This window comes from Schistosoma haematobium, chromosome 1, assembly GCF_000699445.3.
Source record: "Schistosoma haematobium chromosome 1, whole genome shotgun sequence".
Classification (NCBI taxonomy): domain Eukaryota; kingdom Metazoa; phylum Platyhelminthes; class Trematoda; order Strigeidida; family Schistosomatidae; genus Schistosoma; species Schistosoma haematobium.
Genome location: NC_067196.1, coordinates 68306345 through 68313585, shown reverse-complemented (window position 1 = coordinate 68313585; position 7241 = coordinate 68306345).

Here is a 7241-nt window from a genome sequence, read left to right as displayed (position 1 = left end):
CTCGATTTCGAAACCAAATAGACTAAAAGATGATGATTACTAATAAAGTTTTTACAATAAAGTGACAGGTGTTCAAGAGGGCACAGATTAGGTGCTATTGAAAAAAATATAAGTACAAATAGAGTTAATTCTACCTGAATAACACTCTTCCTAACGTATGCAGACGCATGATAAAACCCAGTTACTACAACAAAACAAACACTCTTACTAGTCAAGGAAGGATGTTCTACGCAAGGCAAGAGAAGAGGTGAATTCAGTTTGCTTCAACGATAAACAATCAATGATAAAGTAAGAAATACATAAGAAACCCAACTGGCCATCAGTTATAAACAGCAAACCTTAAACCAAATATGGAACATGCTTTAGTATCAGTAATAAAGAAGTGAAACAAACAACTCACACAGCCACAACCAAAGCACAACACTGTGATATGGCAAACGTCAAAAAACAATTTGAAGTTAAATAACGATGAAACGCGTCAAAGCCTAATAGTGCCCAACGGCTAGTAGCGCTTCATATGTCGTAAACACTACAAGGACAGTATTTTGAAACAAACTAAAAAGGAACAAAATATGAATGGACTCAGTCGACAACAGACGAAGAGTTACGAATAAAGAAAGAACAAGGGAAATTCAGGGGAAAACATACATGAAGTGATTTTTTCATATATTCTTACAGGCACATGCAAATGAATTCAACAGCCATGTAAAATAAATCAACTAAATGACCCTGACTTCATTGAAACTTTCTGTATGGCTGTATATATGTATGTAACTGTATATAACTGTATATATGTATAACTGTCACATTGTGGACGTTTCTGGTATTCTAGCTGGCTCCAATTTACTATCCTCCTAAATTGCTTCACAACGTCTACCATAAAAGACACCACTGAGTCACCTTCTGTCATGCAATATTAAATCAGGAAAGTCATGAAAGTTTCGAAAATGTCGCACTTTAAAATGTTATAGATGACTGACGGTTCAATTAGATTTAGATGGGATACCGTGAAGGAAACGAATGTATATTCAACTAACGTCATAAACAAAAAGGTTAACATCTTTCAACCAGTAGATTGAATATCCAAGAGTAAAAGTTGAAGCAATTACAAAGCACATTGAGCTTTTTGTTCTACAGTGAGTCTAAATTTAATATCGAATTCCAAAGCGCATACTATTTATGCAGGTTATACTAGTAAAATTTTATTTCAGTAGGCGAACAATTTTTAAAGAAAATAATTATGGTCAAAAGTTCTCAAATTACTGGTACCTCATTATTTACTACGTGGAACAAATATTCGATCCCAATTATGATCTAATATTAGGTAGCTGAAGCCAATTATTAAGAGTCCTGAATATAAGTTTCGTATGAGTTAACGGGATCCAAATAGATGTCCGTGAAATTTTAAAAGAGCAGATACTTGCTGACTTACCCCAGTCCTAAAACCATTGAAAAAGTGAAACATGACGTCGAACATCTTAGGTTATTATCCGCACTGTAACCCAATCGATAGAATTCAGTCATCATACCAGGATTTAAAAAAATGATATTGATCGCCATTCTAAAACTAACTAGTTAAATATGTTATGGATATTTTTGAAGTTAGTTACTCGTAAAAACGAGATCAATAAATCTATTTGAAAAGGGACATTACATCACAGAACACACACTCATTCTTTAAAAAATATGCTATTTCGAAACATTCGTAGTGAAAATAATAATCTAGAAGAAACTGAAGACGTAAGAACCAGGAAGTCTCTGCAGATCATCTAATGGATTATTATTTATCGCTCCTAAATAACCTGAGATCGATTTTTACCTTTTATTAGGTTATTCTGTTGTATCAGTAAAAAAGGGAAAATAAAAACGTGATCCATTTATAATGTCCATAAAAATAACAAGAAAGAATAACCTGGAAAATATATGGACATTAGGTGTCTTGATTTCCAGTTTTTTACTTGAGTTTGAAATGTTTCACATCATGGATATATGTCAGGTCGAAATAGATATTAGGCAGAGTTGAACTTCCGAAACGGTCGAATATGAGGTTCTAGTTTGTATTTTTGTTGTGTAATTATTGCATAAATAAACTGTATTTTTGGTATTCTCCCACTTACAAGACTTCAAATCATGTACAAACTATTTTTATGTACCTACACTCATTAAAGTGTCGTTACCTTATTACGGACATATTGATCAGAACTCTCCCACGTACGACGTCGTTTATAACCCATTGTAATTTCTTCATTACGATGATGTGCGGTCAGAATTTTATTCTGTTATTTAATATGTTTCATATTTTTGAAATCCAGATAGTTAAAAGTCAACCGCTTACTGTGTTGTCTTCTGGTGTGCCTATGGGGTTAACGGACTTGGAAAGCAATCGTTAATTGTTATCCTCAGCTGCTATTTTACTATTATCGTGTCGTCGGTTAGCCGAAATCACTGGTACTAGAAAAACAATCTAGGCGAGTTATTCAATACTTGGAATAGATCAATACAATTGCTCTCCTGTTTTATGGGTCTGATTACACGGGCTCTAAATATAACACAATAAATCTGTTCATCTTAACCGTCACATCACTATGTTAAATACCATAGGCAACAAATATGCTGATAAATATAGCTATGATCAACCGTATCAGGAGAGAGAAAAATATATTCAATGAGAATGGATGACGGTTTCGCAATATCGACTTTTATCTAAAGTTAAACATGCAAACCAATGCGTTTCATGTGAGTGGTCTACAGGTTTAGCACTAGAAATGAAACCATTAAGTCCTGATACTAGGTAGAGTTGTGGTTAGTCACTGTTTAAGAATTCCATGCTAGAATGAAACGATTGTCCAGCGTTTCCTAAATTTTAAAGGTTTTCTAACTATGATCTGTTCCGAATATAAACTTTCAAATTCAACAATCTCCAAAAGCATCTGTAACAATCAGGCATTTCTTCAAAAACTCATCCTTATTCAAAAACAAGAGAAGCAACTTGTTCACTTACTCTCTTATACTTCCCAAACTGAAAAAGATGTCTACACTGCTTTTGAGGATTTTAACTGTGATTATGTTGATACTTAGAAGAAATAAGCTGGTGCTATTTTGCTTACAGTAGAAATCTATCAATCGCTAGTATTCTTGAATTAATCATCTTAACTAATATGAGCAAATGAATAATCTTAACTCTATATTAAAACCATCATCAAACGTCAAACATTTTTTCAGTTTGGTAAACTGCACTTTCTAAGTTCATCCCATCTTCATAATGCCCCTAGGCACAAAAGTAGAGAAATTAGTTTATTCTGCTGTGATATCACACAGGACATCTATTATAAGCCTACTCAATAACGGAAAAAGTACCCATCTTCTAAACCTCAGTATATCCACTAATATATTGATATTGTACTTTTAATCAATCATCACAAACATTGATGCATTTTATGCCATAAAAGCACCATTCATTGAATAAAGTTATATTCCAGTATGACATCCAAATCTCTAATTACCACATTTATGATTGAAGATGTGATGAAAGCCAGTGACAGGTAACAAAATGTACAAAAAACAAAAACATAATGGTATAAAGAATGTAGCCCCCAAGTGTTTAGCGTAAACTAGTAAATACTAGTGAAATAAAATAATCTTTCGAATGGTTTAGACAAGTGTATTTATGTGGTATTCTTTTTACTTTGTAGTGATTAGTTTATTGGTTCTTTAAAAAGCAGAAAATGTTATTTCATAGTTCAAAAAACATCTATAATTAAACTTGTTGAAAAATAAGTTCCGAACACTTATTAAACTTAGTGTTTAAATCATTCACCAGGTATAGGCTTAGGTGCCGGAGTTAGAGTCAAATATTTATTTTAGGGCCGATGATACCCAACTTTCCAAAATGAAATGGAGTTATGATCTATCCTGTAACCTGCTGGTCAAAATTTGACTACTTTAAACACAGAACCACCCTATTAAATGATGGGTAATTAAGAAACTGATTATTTCTATCATAATTGATGTATGGTAAACACTGAGTTCTTTATTTTAGGAATTAGCGATTGTCTAGCTCTACACTTGTCTGGAAATATTTGGATTCAAAATATTTAAAGACTATCTAGGTTTCAACATGGCTAAGACATACTTTTCAGAGGAAAAGAACTGGTTTTAAGTTTACTACAATAAAAAACAAAAATAAGCAAAACTTTCTTAAACTGTCTACTGAGTTTTGCTTTAATGAGTTCGTCAAATTCAGCTTAATTTCCTGAACGATATTCACACACGTAGTCAGCCAGTGGTCCTGTCTTTTGATAGCAAACTGTAGGTAAAACTATCTCGAATTATTTCAGAATTTGATCAAACCGACTGAGCTATCGTAAGTGATTACGATGTAGCGGTTAACAAGTCCACAAAATCAATAGCTATGCAAGTCTTTGACATTTGACACTGGCCGCATTAGTTTTAATGGACTCACCTAACTGAATCCGTTTGGTCACGCATCCGCACCATATCACGAGTGGGTACACCATGCTACACATCTACGACCGCTAGCCAGCCTATTAAATATATCTTCGAACCTCTTCGCTTCTGACTTTTGATTTGACTGGATTGGCACATTTCGATTATAAAAGGTGTTACGGGTTAGGCATTGTCAAACTCCAAATATCTGTGGCATCTTTAACGAGAACATCTGCTAGGCTACCTTTACGCTGGAGCTCCTTCATTCAATTTTTTAAGCACACAAACTAAACAACTCATTCTTTTATAATGACACGAAACGAGCTTTCAAATATTGTTCCCAAGATTATTTTAGTAGCTATAATCAGCATGTAGTTCGGTAAAACTATTAATCAACCTAAGTTCCTATAACGAACGAGCATGATGAGATAAAATTTACGAAATGAATCCCACAAAAATCGAGATGATCTTTATACTAATAACAGTAAATATGACTACGAATCGAGTATACGGTGAAAAAAGAAAGAATGTATCTGATAATACTAAAACTCAAAACCCAGGAAGAAATAAAAAGTAAACGCTCCTGTTCGACTGCATTCAAACTTAAGATAAGCCACACTATATCTCCAATAAGTGATTGTAGTTATTGGCCAGGCACCGAGCATGTAATCTGCTCAATATAAATTATCAGATGAGTTCAGAAATTCTGCAGACATCAATTATAGGTTCTATTTCGAAAAAAATTTCAGTGATGACGTTTAACTAATCCACGCTGTCTAATAGTCCTAGTTTTTTATAGAAGATCTTAATATCTTTACGTTTTCCAACATTAGAGTAATAGAACTGAGTAATATCATTTAAATATTTACATAATCAACAATGAGTTATAATGTTGGATGATGGTTAGTTAAATTATTCATTGACAATTTCATTGATGTAGTTCTAGCCTAAAACTTAATAACTGAAAATATTATCCTTTAACTAACTAACTAACCACAATTACATACAGGGATTTATTAGCAAATAGACATACATTCATAATATAAATCTTCCCAATTTCCCAAATTCGAAACCAGAGACTTTTGACGGAGAGTCTGAGTTACAACTTATCTAGCAAGAGAAAATAATAGTTAGTTTATAATAAATATAAATTTCTTTGAGACTATCAAATTCAAGCCTGACATTGATACCTATAACAGTTAGTTTAGTACCAACTTCATACTCAACCATTAAAGTAATGAACTGGGTTGCAGTGTTAGATGATCTAACAACTCATCAGTTTATAAAGAATGAATTTTAGTCAAAGGAATTAATAATTTTTTCGACGTAAAGCACTTAGAATAAAATTTAAATAATCTCGTTTGTTTTAGTCCAACTTCAACTTATTAAGAGAAACGTACCGTAGTTAATTTGTACAAGTCTTACTGTAAACATGCTTTATCGGTATTAAATTACTTGGCAACGAACACGCCAGACATTGAAAACTATTTTTCTATTCACTAATTATTTGAATTCATGTGCTGACATGAAAATATTATTTTGTCGAATAGAGAACAATTTCGATACTGAACTGTCCATTACGATGGGTTATAATATATCTAAGATTATGGTGACTAACAATTGATTGTTGGATTACAGAATTGTGACAAATAAAATAATGAGTAAGTCATGATTACTACGATATTTTAAAAATGTTATTACAGTCGGTAGATAACAAGATAAACATTTAAAAAGTATAACTGTAAGTCATAACGTAGGACAAGTGATGTTGTGTTTGAGTATAGGCGTCTTTACAGTTTATCGCGCATATGTATGTCTAAAATATTTCTTTTATTTAAACAATAACCATTCTTGTTCCGACTACATTCGATTGATAAGTACAACTATTGACTTATAGGAGTTTGAATAATCACCATTACTATTGACAATGTATATTTGTTTTCCTTGTTGATTGATAATTGGATAATTTCCTTACTGTTTACAGATTTGTCAGAGAAATAAATTATAATTCCTTAGTCCTCACTATATCTCCTTATTCGACACTGACTAATGTACAGTAGATTGGTAGTATTCATCACGTTAGCTTTTCAGATTCCATGCATTTGAAATTATTCTTATTAATTTCTCTTGTGAGTTATTACATCTACCTAAACATTAATTAACATACATTTTCGGACCTCAGTTGAGTGGGGGATATTATTTTTTTTAATCTAAAACCACATACTTTAGTCTGGTCGCCCTGATGACTTCTTGTCAAGTATGATTTCTTAAAACGCTAAGCTTCGCGACACTAGATCATTATTGTCGAAGAACGTGACAAACTTGGTAGGAGAAACATTTATGAAATCACATAAACACCGTATTGTTTCTTAAAGCACAGATAATAAAAACAACTTCCGTAACCAATCCGTAATCCATCGGTCAACTACTAAACGATATGTAGTCAGATCATAGAAATCCACCCCAGCTAAGAAACCATATAGTCAATATTGAATACCCCCTATCCGATCACCATTTGATCAATTTATTGCAATCATACCTTATAGACCTATTTTTGCTTGATCGTCAAACCCCTTCCCCTCTGTAATTAACAGATTCTTTATTTTTATGATTTTTTTAATGTATTTCCTATTATATTTAACCCATTTCATGATTAATTACCTTAACATCTTATGAACACATAGTGGTATTTAAGTATGCCATCAAAACAAAACCCTGATTATCCTAGGTGGCTGGAAGCAACCAACAGGAACTCCGAGAACTAGGTTTCGCGCTAATCAGTACCATTTAATAAA